The sequence below is a fragment of the Eriocheir sinensis genome, chromosome 20 (genome assembly GCF_024679095.1).
Source record: "Eriocheir sinensis breed Jianghai 21 chromosome 20, ASM2467909v1, whole genome shotgun sequence".
NCBI lineage: Eukaryota > Metazoa > Arthropoda > Malacostraca > Decapoda > Varunidae > Eriocheir > Eriocheir sinensis.
Window position 1 is genome coordinate 1,958,330 of NC_066528.1, and position 15,730 is coordinate 1,974,059.

Sequence of the window (15,730 nt, forward strand, 5' to 3'; positions counted from 1 at the left end):
TTTCCGGAGTAATAATAAACGTTTGCCGATGGATTACCGCTGATCTACTTGTGTTTGTGTAAATATTGGAAAGCCATTTATCGCCGGCCCCGACCTGTACGAGAGAGAGAGAGAGAGAGAGAGAGACACACACACACACACACACACACACACACACACAGGAACTAGATATTTCCCGCACGTTCTTACTTTCCCTTAAACATTACGACCTACTACTGCTACTACTACTACTACTACTACTACTACTGTCTGCCTGGCTCGCTACGTTCAGCTGACTACAACAAACACAGCTGCTACTTCACAACCTGTCTGGTGTTGTTCATGTTAGTACAACCACCACTGCAACATCCAACATCTGTTCACCCAAGTCCCACGGCGTGTCCGAGTTCGTGGATAATGTAGCCTACGCATGGGAAACAATCATCAGTATCAATAATATGCAGGCAACAATAACTAATACCGTCAATTATTATCCATTTCGAGTTTAGAGATTAATTGTACTGTCACAAAGAGCTGTTTTGTTGATATATAGTCTGCTGGTTTTTTTTTCGGTGGCAGGGGTAGGGGGTTACAAGGAGGCTGTGTTGGGGAGGAAGGGGAGATGAGACGAGGCTGAGGGGGCGGGAGGGAGATGAAAGGAGGCTGGTAGGGATGTGATGCTGGGAGGGATGCTGGGATCTCGGCGCCTCTCGGATGAAAGTAGCGTCGCTGACCACTGGGCAGCGACGCTCTCTGCTCTCCTCTACCTCCTCAGCCTCACGTCGTAGACCTCTCTCTCTCTCTCTCTCTCTCTCTCTCTCTCTCTCTCTCTCTCTCTCTCTCTCTCTCTCTCTCTCTCTCTCTCTCTCTCTCTCTCTCTCTCTCTCTCTCTCTCTCTCTCTCTCTCTCTCTCTCTCTCTCTCTCTCTCTCTCTCTCTCTCTCTCTCTCTCTCTCTCTCTCTCTCTCTCTCTCTCTCTCTCTCTCTCTCTCTCTCTCTCTCTCTCTCTCTCTCTCTCTCTCTCTCTCTCTCTCTCTCTCTCTCTCTCTCTCTCTCTCTCTCTCTCTCTCTCTCTCTCTCTCTCTCTCTCTCTCTCTCTCTCTCTCTCTCTCCTTCCTTCTCCTCCTCTCTCTCTCTCTCTCTCTCTCTCTCCTTTTCTTATCTTTGTTTCCATCCTTCCTCTCTCCTCCTTGTGATCTCTCTCCCTCTCACTACACTGTACTCTTACCCTCCTCCCCCTCCTCCTCCTCCTCCTCTCTCTCTCTCTCTCTCTCTCTCTCTCTCTCTCTCTCTCTCTCTCTCTCTCTCTCTCTCGCTCTCTCTCTCTCTCTCTCTCTCTCCCTCACTCTCTCTCCTTCTCCCTCCCTTCTCCATTATCGCCGTTCCTCCTCATGTCGTATCAGTACTCTTCCTCCCTCTTTCTTTCTTTCTCTCTCTCTCTCTCTCTCTCTCTCTCTCTCTCTCTCTCTCTCTCTCTCTCTCTCTCTCTCTCTCTCTCTCTCTCTCTCTCTCTCTCTCTCTCTCTCTCTCTCTCTCTCTCTCTCCTCATTCCTTCCTCTTTCTTCCTTCTCTCTCTCTCTCTCTCTCTTCCTCTCTCTCTCTCTCCTTCTCTCTCTCTGAGGCCTTTCCTTCTGTCTCTCTCCTATACCCTTGTTTCATCCTTGGGTCCTGTCTCTATCTTTCTGTCACCTGCAAAACCTTCTAATACCTTGCCTCCTAAACCGCACGCACTTCTATATACAACAACGTCCTGCCAGCCAGTACTACTAACTGATCTGTGTTGTTGCATCCTTGGGTCCTGTCTCTATCCTTCTGTCACCCTGCAAAGCCTTCTAATACTTTCCCTCTACAACCACACACACACACACACACACACACACACACACACTCGTCTGTATGTAACAACGTCCTGCCAGCGACTATTACTAACTGATCTGTCTTCTTGTTTCGTCAGTGTGTTCTCTATATTCCTTCTGTCACCTTCTATCTCCTTCACTGGCTTCCACAACCTCACACACACATACACACACAAATTCAGACACACACCTCTACATATTCAACAACCTTCTCTGCCAGCTGTCACTCGTCTCATATCATCCTCAGGTCCTTTCTCGGCTCCTCTTGTGTCCATTCAATTCACCGCCAGTCCATTCCTCTTCCTCCTCCTCCTCCTCCTCCTCCTCCCTGCCTAAGCCACACTCACTTTCCTGAGGCATTCTGTAACGTCTGACTGACCACTACTAATGATTGTTACTTATTACGAAACTCTGCATGGCTACTGTTACTACTACTACTATTAGTACTACTACTACTACTACTACTACTACTACTACCATTGTTTTATTACCATTTCTCCTTTCGGTTCTCCCCCTCTCCCTCTCTCGTGTTATATATTGTCATTTCGGCGCCTCACGGTCTGCTGCCTCGCGCTGGGATGCTGTTCACGGCGTTGTTTTATTATAACACCTCCTTCTCCTCCTCCTGCTGCTTCTCCTGTTCCTCTGGCTTCGTGTTCACTCCCTGATGCTGTTGACTGAATTGGTGATGTTGCTGATACTATTGCTGTTGCTACTTATACTATTATTACGGTACTTTTTTTTCCTTCTATTCCTCTTCCTGTTCGTCCTCTTCCTCTTTCTCTTCCTCTTCTTCCTCTTCCTCTGGTATAGTTTCCTTCTCTTTCAATTTCTACTCTTGTTGCTCTTTTATTCCTCCTCCTTCTTTTCCTGTTTTCTTTCTTTTCTTCTTCTTTTTCCTTCAAATTTACTCTTCGTGTTCCTCTTTCTGTCACTCGTTCTCGCCCTCTTCCTCCTCTTCCTCCACCTCATCTTTCCCCATCTACTCCTCCTCTTCCTCTTCCTGCTACTACGAGTATCAATATTTTCACTACTACTACTACTACTACTACTACTACTACTACTACTACTACTACTACTACTACTACTACTACTACTACTACTACATCCCCTCCCCCCACCTCTTTACTGCTACCACTAATAAGCTGTTGACAGTATGAAGTAGTAATCATGAGGCGAACAGTGATGCTCTTTGCTCACCCATCGGCGCCTCGAGGTGAGTGTGTGGTGCGTATGTGTGTCTGTAATTAACCTGACGCCCAGCCCGGCCAGTAAGGGTGTGTGTGTGTCAAGGGGTCTCTCTCCCTCTCTCTCCCTGCTATGAAGACGCCACGAGACAAGCCAGTTCGACAGTCCAACACCGAGTCATTGCAAACGCCCAAACCAAACTATATTCTCCTCAATGATCCGTTATTTCCACTCAAAACCAGGTACTAATAAAGAGATTTCCTGATGTGTGGTTTCCTACAATTTCCTCCTTTCTATATCAACGCCAAACAAGGAATTTTCTTCGTTTTTTGTGTTTGGTTGGGGAACTCACAAACTTCCTGTATTGGACTGTAAAACTGGCCCAAAGCCGAGTGTGGTTTCTTTATGAGCTCACGTCGGTGCTCTCAGACGCTTCCGCTTCACTCTCACGTCGAAGAGGAAAGTAGTCGGGTTCTAATGGGTGTTGGTTTTCGCGTTCATGGTATTACAGAAACTTTGTCAAACTGTTTTTTCTCTTTAACTATTTTCAAAGACCACACAGGAAATCAGTTGGGGTTTCGTGAGTGCTTATTTTCTCGTTCATGGTATTACAGAAGCTTTGTCAAACTGTTTTTCGCTCTAACTATTTTTAATGACCACACACTGCAGGAAATCAGTTTGGTTTTCGTGAGTGCTTATTTTCTCGTTCATTGTAATACAGAAGCTTTGTTAAACTACCACCAGGGACGTAAGACTACAGATATACAGGCCCACTACTATGAAAGCCTTTGTCAAATGTATAACTGTGGCCCTTAGAACCACAGAGTAAGGTATCGTTGCCAATTGGTACGTATCTTTGTGATTAGTAGTCGATTTAGAAAATACTCAGGTCAAGTGATTTTAGGTGTATATAGAAGGAACTAATAGTCTCTCTCTCTCTCTCTCTCTCTCTCTCTCTCTCTCTCTCTCTCTCTCTCTCTCTCTCTCTCTCTCTCTCTCTCTCTCTCTCTCTCTCTCTCTCTCTCTCTCTCTCTCTCTCTCTCTCTCTCTCTCTCTCTCTCTCTCTCTCTCTCTCTCTCTCTCTCTCTCTCTCTCTCTCTCTCTCTCTCTCTCTCTCTCTCTCTCTCTCTCTCTCTCTCTCTCTCTCTCTCTCTCTCTCTCTCTCTCTCTCTCTCTCAGATATGGAGAAATCGGGCGTCGTAGGTTTTGCCAATACAACAAAGGCTTATATATGTAAATGTATGTATGTTTGTTTGTTTGTTTGTGTGGGAGATATGGTGTGTGTGTGTGTGTGTGTGTGTGTGTGTGTGTGTGTGTGTGTGTCATGGCGGGACGTATAATAAATCCTTGCACCAAAGCGGCTTATGGAATTGGCTTACATTTATTCAACAAACACAAAGCCAACGAGGCCGAGTTTGTTGCCGCCCGCGTCCACATTGTGCGCGGGGTGTTTTAGTACGTGTGTGTGTGTGTGTGTGTGTGTGTGTGTGTGTGTGTGTGTGTGTGTGTGGGTGGGGAGAGAGAGAGAGAGAGAGAGAGAGAGAGAGACAGACAGACAGACAGACAGACAGACAGACAGACAGACAGACAGACAGACAGACAGTTAGTTAGTTTTAGCGTAATAAGTAAGTGAAAAAATAGTAGAAATACGCAGGTGAAGATTGTATAGAGTGGACAAGCTCTCATTACCACAAGTTGCAGACAAACACAATATATATTTGCTTCCCTAACGCTTTCTTCTTATACTGTGGACATGAGTACGTATATATAACAGGCCCAGCAGACACACGTACGAGGCGAAACCACTCACTCACGGCGGGGAAACGAGTCCTAGTCCTCTCCCGGCACGGTTAAAAAGAAAGAAAATTAGAAAGAAAAGAGAAGAGAGGAAAAATATGTGTGTGGCGGCGCAAAAGATCAAGGGAATAATGTTTTCTTTTCTCCTTTCTTCTTTTCCTTTTCGTCTTCTCTTTTCCTCTTCTGGTTCTTGTTTTTCCTTCACTTTCTTGTATTTAGTCATATTCTACTTCTATTTTTTTTCTCCAATTTTACATCGTCTTCCATATCATCCTACTATTTGCTTCCTCATTCTCCTCCTCCTCCTCCTCCTCTTACTACAACTACTGCTACTACTACTACTACTACTACCACTTCTCCTCCTCCTCCTTCTATTACTTCACAGGTCGTTTTATTCAACACATTTCCAGGATGGGGGTCACTTTTTCACTCCCTGCCCTCGTTGCACCGCGCCGGGCCGCTGCGAGTACTAACTAATTCTGAACTTGCCGATTAGCCCAGCCGTCTGTTTTATGGGGAACATTTATATCGCAAGCTAGCCACTGACGATGTGTGTGTGTTGGCGGTGGGTGTGTGTGTGTGTGTGTGTGTGTGTGTGTGTGTGTGTGTGTGTGTGTGTGTGTGTGTGTGTGTGTCTCTCTCTCTCTCTCTCTCTCTCTCTCTCTCTCTCTCTCTCTCTCTCTCTCTCTCTCTCTCTCTCTCTCTCTCTCTCTCTCTCTCTCTCTCTCTCTCTCTCTCTCTCTCTCTCTCTCTCTCTCTCTCTCTCTCTCTCTCTCTCTCTCTCTCTCTCTCTCTCTCTCTCTCTCTCTCTCTCTCTCTCTCTCTCTCTCTCTCTCTCTCTCTCGCAGTATCTAATTATCTACTTAAGTATGTGTGTATGAATGTATCTATCTATCTATCTGTCTAAATGTCTACCTAGGTATCTCCCTATGTATGTATCTATCTATCTATCTATCTATATCTATCCATGAACTTGCATCTAGTTATCTATCTACTTTTATCTATCTATTATCTATCTATCTATCTATCTATCTATCTATCTAGGAATACTCTCATCTGGTGTCAGATATCGCAGGAAGAGAAAGAAAGAAAGAGAAAAAAGACCCCCCCGCATATCCTTGTTTCTGGGGTCCTGCAACACAGTCTAATTATTTCCCCCGGTGAGTTTTCGAGGAACTTGTCAAAGGCAGTCCAGCCGGCGCAGTCCTCGGGTCGTGACTGGCCTGACGGAGTTATCGGAAAGGCCGCGACTACAGAGGAAAGCCGCCGACTGTTTGATGTGATGTTTTCCAATGGCGGGTAAGACTGGGAGGAGGAGAGTATGGTTGAAGAAATGTGTGTGTGGGTGTGGGTGTGGGTGGGTGGGTGTTTTTCGGCATGGCATTTTTGTATTAGGTAAGTTTTGGGGCTAATGTGGGTTTTTGCTTTTCTTTTTTTCGTTCCTTTTTCGTGTTTTTGTTCTTATTTTTGTTCATGATTTTTTTTCTTTTTTTCGTCCTCGTCCTCCTCTTCGTCCTCCTTGCCCTCCTCTTCCTCCTCCTCCTCCTCTTTTTTTCTTATTTGTTCTTGTTCTTTATCTTTTTTTTTCTTGTTTTTCTTCTTCTTCCTCTTCTTCTTTTTTTTCTTCTTCTTCTTCTTCTTCTTCTTCATCATTATTATTATTATTATTATTATTATTATTATTATTATTATTAGTAGTAGTAGTAGTAGTAGTAGTAGTAGTAGTAGAAGTAGTAGTAGCAGCAGAGGGACGCGTGCTCGTGGTTGTTGCCGGAAAAAACACTCGGTCTTGGCCGCTCACCGAAGCTCCTGTCAGGGGGACACGTATAGGAGAGGGAAGGGAGGGGCGACTCACGTAACTCAAGCCCTGGATGTCGGCCAACGCTCCACACCTCAGCCTCCCCCCTCCGTGACCCTGCCCTCCCGCCCCCGCCTCCCTCACGCATACCTGTGGCGGGTTCAGTCATCTCGGCAGCTTTGGGCCTCAGATCAGATGTGGGTGTCCGGTATAGCTTTTCAACACCACCGGGTTATAAAAGAAAACGATATTCCCTTAGTCCTTTGGTGCAGTGGTTAGCGTGGCTAGCTAGGAAGGCCTGGGATCGAATCCCGCCCAGTTGTTCATCCTCCCGTTCGGACTGGTCGATAAATGGGTACCTGGGGAAGCCTGGGGAGGGTAAACTGTGGTAACCCGGATGTTATGCTGTCCTGTGTCCCGGGGTAATGAGCTCTAACCCACCACAGACTCAAGGGCCAATGCGACGGAGATGAGCACAACGGCCACGCGCAGCTACAGTGTGTGCCCCCAGCTTTAACGTATCTTTTTGTTGCACATTATAATCCTGCTCTACTTTTCCGCAGCCAGAGAATAAGTGCCTTGTATGTTTCGGTATCTCCACTCTCCTCAAATATCTGGAGTCCACTTATATGCAAATTTCTTCACAAAACTGCTTCATCATTTTCGCTAATGTTGTGTACGCCTTCAGGAAATTGTCCAAACTTTTCTCTGTCTCTGTTCTGACCTTGTGTGTGTGTGTGTGTGTGTGGGTGGGTGGGTGGGGTGGAGTGGCTGCCGTCGTCCAGCGCTAACCCGTGTTTACCTGTCCTGTAAATACCAATCAGAAGACCTACCGAGGAATGCGTTAAGTTCTTTCTCATGTGTTGGTACTTGTTATGCAGTTCCCAGACGTGTTATAATTACTGCCTCTTCCTTCGTTGTCTCGTGACGCACCTCCCTCTCTCTCTCCACCTGTCCTGTGCATACTAATCAGAAGACCTACCGAGGAATGCGTTAAGGTCTTTCTCTCATTTATTGGTATTTGTTTTGCCGTTCCCAGACTTATGATCACGACCTCCACCTTGCCTAGTAGTGTGTCACGTGACCTCTTTACCTGTCCAGTACATACTAATTAGAGGACCTACTAAACATGCGTCAGGTTGTTTCTTTCGTGTGTCAGTGTTTGTTTAGGCGTTCCCACACGTGTTGTTACTTGGTCCTTTCCCAGCCCCGGGGTGTTGGCGGCGCCGCTTTACTCTGTGGTGGCAATTTTGATGTTTGTTTTTACGAGCTGCTTTACCCGCCTCAAGTGTTCCCGCGAGGCGCCTGTCCATGTCGCGGCGCTTGTCGCTCACCCCAGCAAGGAAGCGTTGAAGCTCTCGTGTCCGTAGCAGGAACTGTTTTGCATAGGTGTTGAGGTAAAGACAACACCTGTACGGCGTTATTTAGCTCCTTATTAGATTTCTTTATCTCTTTCATTTAGTTTCTTTATTGGTAGATTGGTGGACTAACTTTTAGCAACACTGGGCTGACGTGTTGCTGAAGCTGATATTGTTACGTTAGGGAATATATATACGTAGGTATGTTAATGAATTTAGTGTATCGTGACAAACTTACACTTGTTACTTGGAAGATACGATATAATGTTTGTACGTCAGTCTGTCTGTATGTATGTGTGTGTTTGTTTATTCCCCCGACGCCTGATGTATAGCACTCGGCCGCTCCAGACGTTGTTTTCATCGCTGTCATTCACCATATTGGCGGAACACGACGCTTTCACCTCCGCCGCGACAGTGCTCTCCCAGACGCATGGGTTTTCGATGCTGTATTTGTTGTTTTCGCCGTGGCAGAGTCTTGGGGCCGACCGTTTCAGTGCCGCGGTTTAGTGTTCTCGGTATTGTGTACGGCTGGGAGGCTGAAGGGAACACAAGTCGCCGCAGCCCTCACAGGAGACATGGCTTACGAGGCAGACTTAATTAGAGCCGTGTTGTTGCGATTGTAGAACCCGAACGGCTGTCGATTTACGGAGTGACATAATTCAGACCGAGGCATGAGAGGAGGAGAGGAGAGAGGGAGTGCTCTTTCCTCTTGTACTGTTGAATGTTCAGGGATCAACACTCATGGTTACTCGCCGAATGTTTCCACACGTTTCGGGGCTAACACACCCACCGCTGATATGGCTTTCGTAGAGGTTGTGTTGGTATTTCCATGGGTAGTTTTATGAGGCTAGTGATAGTTTGACAAGGCTTCTGCACCATGAACGTGAAAAACACTCAGGTGAATCCAACGTCTTTGAAATTAGTTGTGAGTGCCTGTAGACTCTCGGGGGGCCTCATGGGCGACCCCAGCCCATCAGTGGTGCAGGCGAATTTTTTTTTATAGTGGCTGCCGTGGTGTATGACTCTTGCCTGGCCCATGCTGCCCCCGGTGCTGCTCTTGACCGAAGTCGCCGAAGTTAGGGCTGACGGAAGGTCTGGGCAGCATGTGGGTAATCTTCCACCACTCTGCGATGGTTGAAAGTTGTCAGCGTCTTTCGGTGGGACTCGAACCTAGGTCCTTGGGGTCACCACGCCCACACGCTGTCTACTCGGCCACCGCCTCCATTATTTTGGTGACGTCACTCAATCTGCGCGGGCTCGAGGAAGTGGAGCTGTCTGGTTACCTCGCTGGATATTGGCCTCAACCTCTCCTGTCCCCAGGCGACTCATCTTAGTATTTTGCAGCCTTTTCCTCGCCCCTAACTCTTTGATCGAGGCCCCCTTCTCCCTCCTCCTCCTCCTCCTCCTCCTCCTCCTCCTCCTCCTTCAAGCCACTTCCATTTTTCCTTTCCTCCACGTTTTTCTTTATTATTTCCTTCCATCTGCTTCGTTTCCTCAATAAATTATCCTCTGGCGTCTCTCTCTCTCTCTCTCTCTCTCTCTCTCTCTCTCTCTCTCTCTCTCTCTCTCTCTCTCTCTCTCTCTCTCTCTCTCTCTCTCTCTCTCTCTCTCTCTCTCTCTCTCTCTCTCTCTCTCTCTCTCTCTCTCTCTCTCTCTCTCTCTCTCTCTCTCTCTCTCTCTCTCTCTCTCTCTCTCTCTCTCTCTCTCTCTCTCTCTCTCTCTCTCTCTCTCTCTCTCTCTCTCTCTCTCTCTCTCTCTCTCTCTCTCTCTCTCTCTCTCTCTCTCTCTCTCTCTCTCTCTCTCTCTCTCTCTCTCTCTCTCTCTCTCTCTCTCTCTCTCTCTCTCTCTCTCTCTCTCTCTCTCTCTCTCTCTCTCTCTCTCTCTCTCTCTCTCTCTCTCTCTCTCTCTCTCTCTCTCTTGTTTCTGATATTTTCTTTATCGCCTTTTCCGTGTTGTCCTTTGCTCGCTTTTATCGTATATGTTATTTAATCTTATTCTTTCTTATTGTTTTTCATTCGTGCTGTTTTGCTCTGTCTCTTCTCATCTCCCAAATCTATCATTCTCTCTGATTCCTTCGCCGTCTGAGTCTTTCTCTTTCTCTCTTTTGCTTCACTTCGCCGCTTTCATCTCTGTATAGTTTCTGACGATTATCTTTAGTTCTTCTTTTTGGTTCCTCTCTTTAAATACAAGCTTAAGATCGTTTTGTATTCCCCTTCCACAGACTTCCTTCTTCTTCGTTGTCTAAGTCTCGCTCTCTCTCTCTTTTGCTTCACTTCGCCGCTTTCATCTCGAGTTATTCTGATGATATTCTTTAGTAAACCTCTTTTTCACTCTTTAGATACATACATACTCGAGTGCCTTTTGTTTTCCCTCCTTCCTTGCTTCTTCGTTGTCTAAGTCTTTATCTGTCTCTTGCTTCACTTCGCTTCTTTTATCTATAGCTTGTGATAATATTTTTTAGTTCTTCTTTTTAGCTCCTCTCTAGATACATACATTATTCAAGGGCCTTTTGTTTTACCTCCTTACTTCCTTCTTCTTCGTTTTTCAAGTCTTTCTCTCTCTCTTGCTTCACTTCGCTTCTTTTATATATAGCTTCTGATTATATTCTCTAGTTCTTCTTTTTAGCTTCTCTCTATAGATACATGCTTAAGGTCCTTTTGTCTTCCCTTCATAGACTTCCTTCTTCTTCTTCTTCCTTTCCTTCGTCTGTCTTTATTCAGTTTCACTACGTCCAGATTTTCGTCGCTTTCATCTCTATTTTTTTCGTCGATAATCCTTCCTCCCTCTTTTTGGCTCCTAATATCCTGGGCCATCATTACTCAGGCTTCCTCTTTCGCTCTCTATTTTTATCTATCTATCTATCTATCTATCTATATCTTACCTTTCTTCTTCCTTTTGTTCCTTCGTCTCTTTCGTGTTCCCATTCTTTTCTTCTCTCTATCTATTTATCTATCTGTCTATCTATCTATATCAATTTGTCAATCTTTTTATCTTTCCTTCCTTCTCCTTCTCTCTCCTTCTCCTTCTCTGTTCTTTTCTTCATCTCCTCAGTCTTTTCTTCCTTTTCTTTTCTCCTCCCTTTCTTTTCTTCTTATCCCGGACATCACATTTTTCTTGTCGCATCCTCCGCCTTTCATTCTCTGTCTCACGCTTCCTCCTTCCTTCCTTCCTTCCTTCCTTCCTTCCTTCCTTCCTTCCTCTCCTCCTTTCCTCTTCTCTTTCCTCTTTTATTCCTCCTATCGCTCAGCATCCAATTTCCTCTTCCTCTCTCTCTCTCTTCCTCTATCTCATTCCTCACATTTTCCTCTCCGCTCTTTCCTTCCCTTACTCCTCCTCCTCTTCCTCCTCTTCCCTCTTATTTTCCTCTCATCCTTCACACACACACACACACACACACACACACACACACACACACACACACAGTCTCTCTCTCTCTCTCTCTCTCTCTCTCTCTCTCTCTCTCTCTCTCTCTCTCTCTCTCTCTCTCTCTCTCTCTCTCTCTCTCTCTCTCTCTCTCTCTCTCTCTCTCTCTCTCTCTCTCTCTCTCTCTCTCTCTCTCTCTCTCTCTCTCTCTCTCTCTCTCTCTCTCTCTCTCTCTCTCTCTCTCTCTCTCTCTCTCTCTCTCATGTTGTTATTGACGTTATTGATTTCACCTGTCCGGCCCAGACGAGGAGACAAACACTTAACAGCCGCAAATACATCTTGAGTGACGGGGGTCGTTGCTTCCGCCTTCAGAGCACGACGCAAGGGACTTCTGAGGACTCGCGCCTCACACTCGCCCTCACACGAACACTAATGCACTCAGTCTCTCCTACCGCGCTTATATACTTACACACTTGCATTCATACATGCACACATACATACATAAGTACATACGAAATTGAATGTTGTCTTTGTGCTGTTGTTGTTGATATTGTTTCTGGTGTTTTTGTTGTTGTTGTTGTTGTTCTATCCTTGTTAGATAGATGGATAGTTAATTGACCTCTTATACTTTACCTTCTTCCTCAATCTTTTGCGCCTCTTTTCCTTCTTCCTCTTTTCCCCTTTCTCCTTCTTCCCATTGACTTGGTTACTATCCTGAGGGATGGGGTGTGTGATTGTGAATAACAGTACCCATACACACACACACACACACACACACACACACACACACACACACACACATAAAAAAATGATATATAGTTAATTGATCTAAAACATAAAATATACCACACACACACATCAACACACACACACACACACACACACACACACACACACACACACACACACACACACACACACACACACACCCCCCCCCCCCACACGTCATTGCTAAGGAGGCACGCAACACTCCCGTATCCCGCCTCACACTGCTCCTCTGGGCTAATACACTGCTTCACCTTACGTGGCTCACCCCGTCACGAGAGGCCCGCAGACTGCACGCCTGCCACCCATCATCCAGCGCTGCCCCACCTCATCTTACCCCACCACCTCAGTTCTGTATTAGTCCCTCATCTACTGTTCTTTCCTGTCTTTGTATGAGTTCCTGTTCTTGCTAGTAGCCCCTATTCTTCCCTGTCTTTGCTTTAGTTCATGTTTTGCAGTAGCTTCTTTTCCTCCTTGTAGACAGAACCAGCCAGCAACCAGCCAGCGCGGACCATCCCTACCTCGGCCCGACTTACCCCGACTCATCCCGCTCCCTATACTTACCTTCCTTTACCTTACCCGACCTCTTGCACCTTACCTTACGTTATTTAGATTGTTATATGTTATTTATGCTATTTTATTTACTGTTTGTTAATTATTTTTTTTCCTCTTTTGCAGGTAAGAGAGATGGAGATAAACGCGGATGACTTAGGTATGGGAAAGGTTATTTTCTCTCTCTCTCTCTCTCTCTCTCTCTCTCTCTCTCTCTCTCTCTCTCTCTCTCTCTCTCTCTCTCTCTCTCTCTCTCTCTCTCTCTCTCTCTCTCTCTCTCTCTCTCTCTCTCTCTCTCTCTCTCTCTCTCTCTCTCTCTCTCTCTCTCTCTCTCTCTCTCTCTCTCTCTCTCTCTCTCTCTTTTCCTATTCTTCTTTTTCTCTTATTCGCTTTCTTTTCCTTTTTTTCCTATTTTGTTATCTTTTTCTTTTCTCAAACACACACACACACACACACACACACACACACACACACACACACACACACACACACACACACACACACACACACACACACACACACACACACACACACACACACACACACACACACCTCACCCGCGCATGTCATTATCTGCATATTTTCGCCTCCAGGAAGTGCAATCGACCTGCATTCCTGTCTCCTCCGCAGTCAATTTTCTTTCCTTTGTATTATTTTATTTTCTTCCTTGTCTTGTTGTTGCATTAGTTTATTTTCTTCCTTCTCTTTGCATTACTGTAGTACCTGTTCCTCCTTTACATTCACGTGGGTCTGGCTACTGTGTGTGTGTGTGTGTGTGTGTGTGTGTAGAGAGAGAGAGAGAGATGGGGAAAGAGGAAAAAGAAAGGGAAGGAGGGGAGGAGGAGGAGGAGGAGGAGGAGGAGGACATGTCTGGCACAACAGAGTCAAGACACATAAAAAAACAGTTGCCGTCACAGGAGGCAAAAAAAGTGTGCATTTAAATGGGCATCACCATACACACACACACACACACACACACACACACACACACACACACACACACACACACACACACACACACACACACAAACAAGGGCCTGGTTCTGTGTGCAAGATTGTGTGACCACATCAGGTAGTGTGTATATATATATATATATATATATATATATATATATATATATATATATATATATATATATATATATATATATATATATATATATATATATATATATATATATATATATATATATATATATATATTTATTTTCTTTATTTTTATATATATTTACTATTTTTATACTTTCCTTTATTTTCTTTTTTTTTTACCTTCAGTTATTTTTCTCACCTTCCTGAGTGTGACCCGTATCAGGTAGAATGTGACCCGTATCCGTGTGACCTGTACCTTTAGGATCAGTGAGTAGCGGGCTTTTTTTTCATTATTGTTTCCTTTTTTTTTAGCCCCTGAACTGTCTCCTTTGCTTAAAAAAAAACAAAAAAACTGAAGTGTGACCCGTATCCGGAAGTGTGTGTGACCCGTGTTAGGAAGTGTGTGACCCGTATCAGGAAGAGGCGTTATAGGGTGGCTCGAGTTCCGTGTCATCAGTCAATAACTTGTGTATCATATGAGCTGTCGATTCTGTGCGGCTGTCACCTCCTCCCAGCCCCGACAGCAATAAGATAAAGAAGAGATGGAGGTTCTTGCTCAATGTCTGTATCACTTCGAGGTTCATTTGCATGTTGAGGTTGATTCTCTCTCTCTCTCTCTCTCTCTTCACAATGCACATCAATTTTAGATCCTTTCTTGAGACGATTCTTTTACCTTCTTGATCTTAATGCTTACTATGATCATGAACCTTCCACATTAACTCCAGAAAGTAAGGTAGAGGTAAGGTTGGGATTCGAACCCGGGCCCGCGGATTCGTAGCTAGGCACGCTAACTACTGCACCACGGAGGAGAGTAAGGATTTTGTTTTATTCACTGGATGCTGAAGGAGAGAAACTGAGCGCAAAGAAATCACGCAAGAAGCACTGGCGAGAGAGGGAAGGGAAGGGAACGCTGGAGAAGTTGTAAGATGCATGTGAATTGAAGCCGAGACTGAATGGGTGAGGAAGGAAGGGTAGAAAGATGTAAAATTCAGGCCCGTATTCTCAGACGCTTTCGGCTCTCACAACAACTAGTTCCAAAGGCCACAAAGGAGATCAGTCTGGTTCTCATGAGTGTTGTTTCACAGTCATGGTGCAGAAGCCTTGTTAAACTATCACTGGGCTCGTAAAACTTACCCATGGAAATACTAACACCTCAACTTCTACGAAAGCCTTATCAAATGTAGGTGTGTGAGTCCAAAAATGTTTGAGAATACAGTTAATCGGGTTCTCATGATTGTTCTATTCACATTCGTGGTGCAGAAGCCTTGTCAAACGATCACTAGGGTCAACTTTACCAGTGGAAATGCTAACACAGCCTCTACGAAAGCCTTATCAAACGTAGGTGTGTGGGTCCAAAAATGGTTGAGAATACGGTTAATCGGGATTTCATGAGTGTTCTTTTCAAGGTCTTGGTTCTTTTCACGTTCATGGTGCAGAAGCCTTGTCAAACGATCACTAGACTTAACCTTACCAGTGGAAATACTAACACAACCTCTACGAAAGCCTTATCTAGTGTAGGTGTGTTAGCCCCGAAATGTTTAAGAATACGTATCATAGAGAGAAGACATCGCATGTGTAAAGAAGAAAGGTAAAAGAAACTAAGGTAAATGGACTCTGAAAATAAGTCAAAATGCTGAAAGAAAAGTATAAAAAAGCGGACGTGGCCGAAAAAGCGAGACAATGGAGAGAGAGAGAGAGAGAGAGAGAGAGAGAGAGAGAGAGAGAGAGAGAGAGAGAGAGAGAGAGAGAGAGAGAGAGAAATTAATATACGAGTCATGCATGCACTTGAAATTCAGACGGAGAAAAAAAAAAAATTTCCACACTAAAATATTTCCCCTGAATATTAAAACGAAACCTTTCACGTCAGGTTTCAGAAAGAGCAGAAAACAGACTAATTATAATAGTTTCAATTATCACGCAAATAAGAGAGGGAAGGAGGTATGAATGTTTGGGCGGCGCTTCACTGCGGGACGGGGAGTGGATGAC